We start from the raw sequence: 9,780 nt of genomic DNA, 5'->3' as shown, positions 1-9,780 counted from the left end.
TCGTGTGGCCAACCCTGTGCTCTTGGGTACCATGGCCCATTCAGAAGGATGAGAATCCACCAAACTCATTTCACTTGTGACCTAGCCTGGGATTTGATCCCAGCTCTGCAAGGGAGAATGGCCAATGCACATGTTCCCAGAGACGCCCCCCAGACCAGCTGACATGCGGCAGAGGCCAGTCGGTGTACTCCGGGCGTGCTGGGCCTGCCCTGGCCACTGGGGCATGGGCTGGGGAGCCCCCTGCCTTTCCGTCTCTGCTGCTCCGGCTCTGTGAAGGTACCTCTGCTAGGCGGGGAAGGGTTAAAGCACCCGAAAGCTGCCGGATCTCCAGGGCTGGGGCTGGGCGGGGTGGGGAGAGGCTGGGCTGACCTTGCTCCTCTCTTTCCTGAGTGGATGCAGTCCTGGCGCTGCAGTCCTTGAGGTTGTCACTAATGAAAGCAGCTCAGCCTGGGAGCCGGAGAGGAGACGTGGGGAAGGATTTCATTGGTATCTCCCAGCAAACGTCAGAATGGTTAAAAACCCGCTTCCTCTCCCAGCGAGGAGCCTAGCGCAACTGAGGCCATAGCTGGTACGGGGCCAGCAAGCCAGGCGGCATCTGCTCAGCCCCGCTTTCTCTTTGCCTGCGTGCGCGCTAGCCTCGGCCACCAGCTGCCAGCATCTTCCTCCTCCCGCATCCTCCAGCAGCATCCGCTCCGGGTACCAGCCTCCCTTCTCCATCCACAGGCATCGCCTCTCCGGGGCAGCGAGGGAGCCCCGCCAGGGACGCAGTGAAGGCGGGCAAGGAGGAGGCTGTTGGGAGAAGCAGACGGAATGGGCACCGTGCGGGCAGCTCCTTAGGGCTCGCGCCGCGGCGCGTCCGGATCCCCACCCCGGTAAGTGGGGCGTAGCCTCCGTCGGGGGAGCAGCGCCGAGCCTGCTGCGAATGCACGGCGGAGAGCGTTCGGGAACTCGTTAGTGACAGGGTGGGGCACTTCACCCTGCTGGCCCCCTTCCTCTCCAGGACTGGCACCCCTCTCGCTGGCAGTGGGGAGCAGGGGTTCAGAGCTGGTCTGAGCTGTGGGGGACTGGCCTTGGTGTTGCCTTGGGGCGGAAAGTCAGACACCGGGGCCAGTCCGTTGGCTCTCTCCCTTGGGTGCAGGGTCCCGATGTGGGTGCTGGGCTGAGGAGGTCTCCTAAGGGCGGGTGGGCGTGGGAGCTCCGTGCCGGGGGGGATGCTGAGTATGCTGCAGAGGAGGGGACTGTGCGGTCTTGGTATTTCTGCCGCCCTCTGGGAGATGGAGACGTGCGACAGAACCACAAAATCTCCTGCTCTCTGAGCCCGCAGAGCCGAGCCTCCTGCCCCAGGGCCAGGGTGCCAGGCTGCCCTGAGCCCCATCGGCTGCCTTGCTGCAAGCTCGCTCAGCAGCCTGGAAATGCCCCAATTCAAGCCGCTCCAGCCCTTCCCTTCCGGCCGCTGCTTGAATCTTGTCCGAGTGACCTGAGCGCTGGGGAAGGTGCTGGCGGGCAGCCCCGGGGCTAGAATCCCCGGCTAGCCACATAACAGGGGCAGCATGGGCACCGGCTGTGCCCCTGTGCCCCCGGGGCTGCCACTTGGGTCCCGGTGCAACTCAGTGCCAAGGCGGGGGGCAGTCAGAGCCAGTGGAAATAGCATCCTGGGCCCCTCAGCGCTGCCTCCAGAACCCACCTTTGCTCAGCTGCGCAGGCCTGCCTGCCCCTGCCCACGCCCACGCCCAGGCCAAGCAAAGGGGGCCAGCAGCCTGGCACCAGCTGCACTGCACGGGCCTGGCACGGCTGCTGGTCAGTCCCTCTGCCTCCCCCGCCCCCACAGGCGACTCTGCAGCACCCCGGCCCCAGTGCAAGCGGCGAGCAGGACCGCGTCGGGTGACCAGACCCAGGGGCCACCAGGAAGCAGGAGCAGAGGGTGCGGGGAGCACCCTCTTTGGCTTCCCAGGAATGCTAGCCCAGCCTCCTACCCCCTGCCAACCGGCGCAGGCTACTGGCCCATGCTGCCTGCTCCCCAGGCTCCAAGAAGGGGCAAACGCTGGATGCTACAGAGGAGACTGCAGGCCTCTCCCAGCCCCACGGCTGTGAGGGAATCGCCCTGAGCCCAGCTGGGGGGACAATGGGCCCTGAGACCCTGTCTCCTTTCCAGCCCCAGGCTCCCCACACTTCCACCCCCTGGGCCATCGCCCGGAGCCACTTCTGGAGCTTTTCCTGGCCTGAAGTCTGTCTGTCCGTCTGGCCCAACTGGGGCCGGGCACCTCGGCCCTGGGGCAGCATCACGGGCTCCAGGTGCCCACCTCAGCCCTTTCCTTGCCCGGCCAGCGTCGGCTGGAATCCAGAGAGCGCAGCGCGGTGACTTGCTCCCAGCCCTTCCTTCCCCCGGGACCCACGGCAGGGCTGTGCCCATCAGGACTTGGGCACCCCGCGCTCAGTGCTCCCGGCTCCCTGCTTCCCCAGCTGGCCACACCTCGCGCTCAGCAGCTCTTCCTGGCTCTCTCCCGCTCGCCCCCAGTGCCCTCCCAGGGCAGCCCTAGCCCAGCCCTCCCCAGCCTTTGACTGCAGCCTCCCCTCCACACCCTCATCGCCCGGCACACATGCCAGCCCCGTGAGCCAGGAGGCCGGGTACCCCCGGGCTCCAGTGGGGAAAAGCGAGGGGTGAAGGGATGGGTGGCGGGTGACTGGCAGAGCCGAGAGAGGGGCAGGGCGCATGCCTGGACCGGAGGGAGCCGGCGAGCTCCGGGCGCCGTATAACAGAGCAGTGACCGTCCCGTGGCCTGCTCCCCTCCGGGGCACTCAGTGACAGCCACCGGCACAGCGCCACGTTGGACAGGGCACCCCAGCTGCATCCTCCTCCTCAAGCCACTGCAGCCTCCTCCTCGAGACACAGGCCACCTGCCTCCAGCCGCACTCTCCCCCGGCCAGCGCAGGGCCCTGCTCCCATGCGGGGATTCGGGGTAGGCAGCAGGAGGGCGTCTTTCCCCTCTCCACCGTGCGCCAGCCTGGGCGTCTGGCTGCCATGTGCTTCCCCGCATGCACCCCTCACCCAGTATAGTGGGAGCAGCTGCCCTGGCATGGACACCGTCGCTGCGCCCCGGCAGGGGCAGAGCGTATGCCCTCCGTCAGGGAGACGCGGGCCTGCCCAGCTGGGGATCTCCTCTAGCCGTGGGCTGTCAGACGAGGGAGCCGCCCTGACATGGCAGCCCGTAGCGGGCAGGAGCAGTGCCCACGTTTAGCCGGCACGTTACCCGGCGGTGCCTGCGAGGCTGTAACCCTGCAACAGGCTGCAGCCCTGGGGAGGCCCAAGGAGGGAGGGGAGCTGCACCCAGACCAGGCGGAGCAGCTGGAGGAGACGCCAGCCCCAGGGGCAGCCCGGCTGCTGGGACTGCCAGCCCCGCCCCGCTGTCTGACAGACCCAGCACGGAGATCTCAGTAGCTAGATGCGCAGCCGCGGCTGGCTTCCCTCCTTCCCAGGGGCTTTCCCCCGAGGGGGCTGGGGCAGGAAGGGCAAGAGAGAAGCTCCTTCCCTCCCGGCTCCAGGGAGCCTGCGGCACAGAAAGCCCAGAGGGCCCCATGCAGACGCCAGCTGTGAGCCGCCCTTTGCACTAGTGACAGACGTATGGGCCAGGCCCAGTTACTGGAGTGGGGACGGAGCAGGGGGCGGGGTTCAAACAACCCAGCGCCGGGCTCACAACCCTACCATAACAACCCAGTGCTGGGCTCACAACCTTACCATAGCAACCCAGCCCTGGGCTCTCCGCCTGACAATAACAACCCCGCCCTGTGCTCACAACCCTACCATGACAACCCAGCGCTGGGCTCACAACCCTACCATAACAACCCAGCCCTGGGCTCTCCGCCTGACAATAACAACCCTGCCCTGTGCTCACAACCCTACCATGACAACCCAGCGCTGGGCTCACAACCTTACCATAACAACCCAGCCCTGGGCTCTCCGCCTGACAATAACAACCCCGCCCTGTGCTCACAACCCTACCATGACAACCCAGCGCCGGGCTCACAACCCTACCATAACAACCCCGCCCTGTGCTCACAACCCTACCATGACAACCCAGCGCTGGGCTCACAACCCTACCATAACAACCCCGCCCTGTGCTCACAACCCTACCATGACAACCCAGCCCTGGGCTCACAACCCAACCATAACAACCCAGCACTGGGCTCACAACCCTACCATAACAACCCAGCCCTCCCCTGACAATAACAACCCCGCCCTGTGCTCACAACCCTACCATAACAACCCCGCCCTGTACTCACAACCCTACCATGACAACCCAGCGCTGGGCTCTCCGCCTGACAATAACAACCCAGCCCTGGGCTCACAACCCTACCATGACAACCCAGCGCTGGGCTCACAACCCTACCATGACAACCCAGCGCTGGGCTCACAACCCTACCATAATAACCCAGCGCTGGGCTCTCCGCCTGACAATAACAACCCAGCCCTGGGCTCACAACCCTACCATAGCAACCCAGTCCTGGGCTCTCCTCCTGACAATAACAACCCAGCCCATGCTCACAACCCTACCATAACAAACGAGCCCTGTGCTCCAAAACCTGACCATAACAACCCAGCCCTCTTTCTCACAGCCCTAAGACAGCACACCGACAGATGCTTGGGGGTCAGCGGGATTTTGGCTGGGCCGGGGCAGTGACTGGCCTGGGGAGCAGAGGGGGCTGAGGGTGAATGGATTGTAGCTCAGGGAGCAGGGGTGATGCATTGACCTTAATGGTGTAGTGGGGCGGGGACTCTGGGGCCTAGGACGATTTGCGTTGGGGGCTGGGTCAGTGGTTTGTAGTTGTGGGGGGTGGGGGCAGATTCCTGGGCGTAGGTGGCTGGGGAACGACACGGGGGGGGGGGGGGGCTGTGCACTCTGCTGGAGACCGGCTGCTCAAATCCCAGTTAGCACAGCTCCAGCAGGGCCGGCGTAGTCAGGGTTGAGCAGAGGGGCCGGAGCGGGGACTAGCTGGGGAGGGCAGGGAGCTGCAGGTCAGGGCTGAGGGCCCCTGGCAGGCGGGGTTAGGGGGCCCAGGCCTGGACTAGTTGCTGACGGAAACGGTGCCTGATCCCAGCCCCGCAAACTGTCCTTCCGCAGCGGGCACAGGGAGGCAGGAAGTCTCAGTGCAGCACCCCACCACCCCCTCTCCTCTCCAGGCAGCAGGGGGGATCCCGGGACGTGGCCCCTCCAGATTCCGGACTGGGATTTCAGGACAAGGGACCAGCCCCAGCGACTCCATGCCAGGGTCCAGGGAGCCCTGGCCAGGCTGGGGCGGAGCGTGTGGAGCCCATGTGGTGCGAGTTCAGGGGCTGGCGGGGTAGGAGTGGGACCTGGCAGGGAGGGCAGCTCTGAAGGGGGCAGGGCCGGGAGCAATTGTTTTACAGGTCGGAGCTGCCAGCAGGAAGGTGCCCATGGTGCCAGGGCTGGGTCTATTGCCTCCCACTGGAACAATCCCTCCCTGCCTCAGCCCAGCCCCTCACCCCCCCTCACCACACTGACTGCGCCAGCCATTCCCATAGCAGCTCCATGCCCTGCAGAGCCCCCCACCGCAGCCAGCTCTCACCCCCAGCCCCTGGCACCTTCCCACCATGGACCTGCTCACCTGTCTCAGAGGAGATGGGATCTCCTGAGCACTGATCCCAGCCCCTCTCCATGCCTCAGTTTCCCCCTTCTAAGGCGGGGGGGGGAATCTCCACCCTGCCTTGCCCTGTTTGGGGAAGCCAGGCACAGGCCCTGGAGGGAGGGGGGCTGGGGAGGGGAAAAGGGGCTTTTACTAGGGGGATACAAAGCAGGAGAGACCTGCCATCATGCAGGTTCCTCTCCCAGGGAAGATCAAGGCAGCTGTCCCCCGGCCCTCACTTGCTGGGCTGGAGCTGAGCCCGGGGGGAGCCAAGAGGCATTTTTAATGCCCTCTGACGGCCGAAGGGGGCTCCAAAGGCCGCCCAGCGGGGCAATCTGCTGCAGAGGAGCCTGGGCTGGAGAGAGCCCTGCGGGGGGCAGAGGGAGGGGGGCTTCTGAGCTGGCCCCCGGCTGGCGGCTGGCTGAGCTGGCAGCTCCTCTCTCCAGTCTGTGTTTGATGGGGCTGCCGGGCACCAGGCAGGGCAGGGCGGCACAGAGCCCTGGGGTTTAGGGAACCGCGTTCTTCGCCCAGGGGAGAGGCGAGGCCTGACGTGCCCCATGCACAGAGCCGGCAGTACCAGCATTACGCCAGGCACCCCCCCCCCCGAACCTTCCCACAGTGCCTGAGCCCTGCCCCGGAAGGGGGGTCAGTCCCCACAGCCACTCTGCCAGGGCAGGGGAGGGTGCCCCTGCAGTGGACACTTGTCCCCTAGGAACCAGGCTGAGACTTGCCAGCTCGTGTCACATGGGATCTCAACTGGCCAGCAGACCATGCTGGCTTCGTGCCGCTGCCAGCATGAGCCCTGGCCCTCTTCCCAAGCCCTGAGCCACCCGTCCGCCAGCTCGGCCCCTCTAGCCGTGTGTGAGTCGTGCATGCACCCCGGCACCGCGGCTGTAGTCGGGCTGGCCCTGGCGGCCAGAGGAGATGGTGAGTTCCCCGTTCCTCCGCCTGTGCCGGGGAAGTGGACGAAGGCCTTAATGGGGTCAGAGTGGGAGAGGAAGATGGGCCTGCGAGGGAAGGGGAAGGCAGGGTCCAGGAGCGGGCAGGGTGGGGATCCCCTCTGTCCCAGCTGGGCCAGCCAGAGGTGTGGGGTGATGAGACCCGCCTGGGGCCAAATGACTGGGCAGGTGGCTCAAAAAGGAGGCTCCAAAAACAGTCAAGGGGGAGCTGCTGAGGGGAAAGGTCAGTGCAGATGCAGCCCCAGGAAGGCAGTCGGGGTATCCCCTGAGCCTGGGGGGAAGAGGCTCTGGGCCAAGGGGCTCAGGACCACCCGGCCACAGGAAGGAGGGTGCAAATCCCTGACTCTAAAAGGGGAGCGGGTTAATCTGACTCCATTAGGCCCCGGGAGAGGGGGCTGTTATTGTAAAGGCTCTGCGTGTGAGTGAGTTACTTTTGGAACCTGAGGGAAACTGAGGCAGGGTGCCTGCAGGGCTCCCCAGGCCAGGGGGTTGTGCCCTGGGATGGCATCTATCTACACACTCCTCCAAAGATTCCTCCTCCCCCCCTCCTGAAAGCCCTTCCCATTCCTATGTACCCCTCCTGTCGCTGGGAGTTTGTTTCACGCCCTGCAAAGAGGCCCCCTGCCTCAGTTGCTCTTGGCTGTCCCCTGGGCATGTGCTGCTCCCAGGGTCTGTGGTCATCGCTCTGCACTGTGGGAGGAGCATAGGTCTAGGAGCCAGCTCCTCCTGAGGGCTGTGCCCTGCTCTGACACATATGGGGTGTGACCCTTGGGCCTCAATTTCCCCTTCTGTATGTGGGGGTGCAGTTCCGGGTCTGCTTAGCAGGGGTGGGGAGGAAGCGTTAGTTCGAGCCTGGGAGGTGCTTGTGATGTAGCCGAGCGCTTTCACCCCCAAGCCTTTCCCCGGGGCTGAGCCCTTTGCCAGCAGGGGGGTGGCCTCTGCCCCCGGCTCCCAGTGGGGAGGGATGGGTGGCGAGCTGGCGCAGGGGTGGAGGGATGCTGCAGCCTCTTGCATGAAGCCTGGCGCTGCCGTGTGAAGGTTGAGGACAGAACAGCGTGTGGAGACTGCAGCTGTCTGCGGCCAGATTTGGCGTCTCCAGAGAGGAGATCTAAAAATAGCCCCTAGGCTGTGCTGGGCGACAAGGTCAGGCTGGCACTAGCCTGTGCCAAGGTGAGCGGCGGCACCGGATACTCCATGCCAAGGTGTCAGCACATGCTGAGGGACCCGCCAGCAGGGCTCAGCGTGCCCCGGGGGGCAGGGCTCTGCGTGCCCCGGGGGGCAGGGCTCAGCGTGTCCCGGGGGGCAGGGCTCTGCGTGCCCCGGGGGGCAGGGCTCAGCGTGCCCCGGGGGGCAGGGCTCAGCGTGCCCCGGGGGGCAGGGCTCAGCGTGCCGCGGACAAGGCTGGCATGTCAGCAGCACTGCTGCGTAGCGTCTCTGCCATGGCTGTGGGGCGGGAGAGCTGGAGACAGCCAAGCAAGGGTCAGGGGAGAACATGCCCTGGCTGGAGAGAGACGGGAGGGGGCTGCAGAGGGGAAGGCTCTCGCACCCCGAGCGGACGCGCTGAACACGTGAAGGGAGCGGGGGACGTCCAGGAGGTTGGCTGGACCCAGCGCCTGGGTGGGTGAGAGCCCGGGAGAACCATTGCAAGCTGAGGCCTGCAGTGCCCGGGGAACCCAGGGAGCCGCTGGGGGCATTTCCCCCTGAGCTGCCTTGCGCGTGGGAGACTGTGACATGGGGAGCGTGGGCGCCAGGGACGGCGCCGAGGGCAGGGGTAGCTGCACCAGCTGCCTTTGCCTGCCTATCCCGAGGGCCTGTGCGCTGACCTGGGGCATGGGGAGGGCAGCCTGGGAGAAGGATGCTGCAGCCTGAGGTTCTAGCCACGTTGTTCGGTGCTCCCCTAAAGCCGGGGGGCACGGCAACACCCTGGGGCACACTAGGCACCACTCGCGCCAGGCTGTTGCAGTGGCAAGGGGGTGGAGGCCGGGGTGGCGGGAGCCCAGAGCCCTCAGCCAGGCAGGGAGGGAGCTCACGACGCTCTGAGCCCATGAGAGCGTGGAGCAGGCCCTGTGCCCCGCGGCAGCTCTGCCAGCAGGGAGGGCTTGGCAAAGGGGTCCCGGGGCTGTGGGAAGGGCCCGCGCGGGTGCGGGGCTGATAATAAATACAGGGGAGTCGTCTGTTCTGGCCGGGCAGGGCTGCCAATGGACCCAAGACGCGTTGGCTGGGGACAGGGAGCACCCAGGCCCCCGGCTAAGGAGATTCTAGGCCCAGGCTGGCGTGGGGGATGAGGAGTGATTGGGGGGCCCACAGAGGAGGTGTTGATCTCGGCCTCAGTAAAGGAAAATCAGCAATTCCTCTGGCCACAGATCAGCGTGGCGGAGCCGTGGAGGCTGGCGAGGGACGGCGCCAGGGCACGGGGGACATGGCTCCTTTAGCACCAGATGCCTACGGGGGCAGGGGGCTGGCACGCTGACTGGTGGTACTGCACTCGGAGTACGGCTGCTTGGGGTGTGGGTAGGGTTTTGGGGGCACTGTTATTTGCAGTATGGTTCCTCCAGACACATTGATCTGGGATACGGATACTGTTCTTGGAGTGCTGTTCTTCAGGTCCTGTCACCCCTCGCACCATTGCTGTTGGAAAGGGCATTTAGAGTACTGTTACTTGGGTACTGTTACTTGGGTACTGTTGAGGGTACCAGGACTGGTACTCACTCTGCTGTTACTTGAGGCACTATTACTGTTATTCAGGGTGCTGGTGGTGTTCCTCTGAGGGCTGTTTCTCAGGGCACTGGTACTCAGAGGGCTGTTACTTGGGGTACCGTTACTCAGGGAGCTGCTGCTCAGTTCTCTCTGACCTCTCCCCTGTGTAACTCCATCTCTGGTTGCCCCCTCCCCTCCCTGCGTAGCCACAGGGCCAGGGGCCAGTTTCTGGCCCTTTGGAACCGGTGTCTTCTCTGCGCCGCTCCCAGCAGTAGGCTTGGCCTCTCGTGCCAGGCAGCTGGGCAGGGGCGGGGGATGGAGCAGCATCCCGTGGGGGGCAGCGGCCCCTCCCTGTGCGCCTGTCCCTGTGTCTCTCCCTCGCCTGCTGGCAGGGCAGCGCAGGGGGGGGGGAGGCGAGGCTGGCGAGAGCAGATTAGCTGAGGGTTCCCGGAGGTGGCTGCCCACACAGACGCTGCGTTGCGAC

The 9,780-nt window shown here is 65.4% G+C and overlaps 1 protein-coding gene across 4 annotated transcripts in view; it reads left to right on the top strand.

Moving 5' to 3' along the window:
• The first annotated feature begins 432 nt into the window (after nucleotides 1–432).
• Nucleotides 433–9,780, top strand: part of PHF24 (PHD finger protein 24) — a 45,795-nt gene continuing 36,447 nt past the window's right edge. For 3 of the 4 annotated variants that reach the window (XM_084628808.1, XM_084628807.1, XM_084628805.1), the window contains exon 1: nucleotides 433–872. The gene's annotated coding sequence lies outside the window, so the exon portion shown is untranslated. The remainder of the gene's footprint in view (nucleotides 873–9,780) is intronic. The other variant, XM_084628806.1, reaches the window with a different exon arrangement.

This window comes from Lepidochelys olivacea (genome assembly GCF_965140295.1).
Source record: "Lepidochelys olivacea isolate rLepOli2 genome assembly, chromosome: 5".
Classification (NCBI taxonomy): Eukaryota; Metazoa; Chordata; order Testudines; family Cheloniidae; genus Lepidochelys; species Lepidochelys olivacea.
The sequence above is the reverse complement of the archived record's forward strand: the minus strand, read 5'-3'. Positions and strand labels throughout refer to the sequence as shown.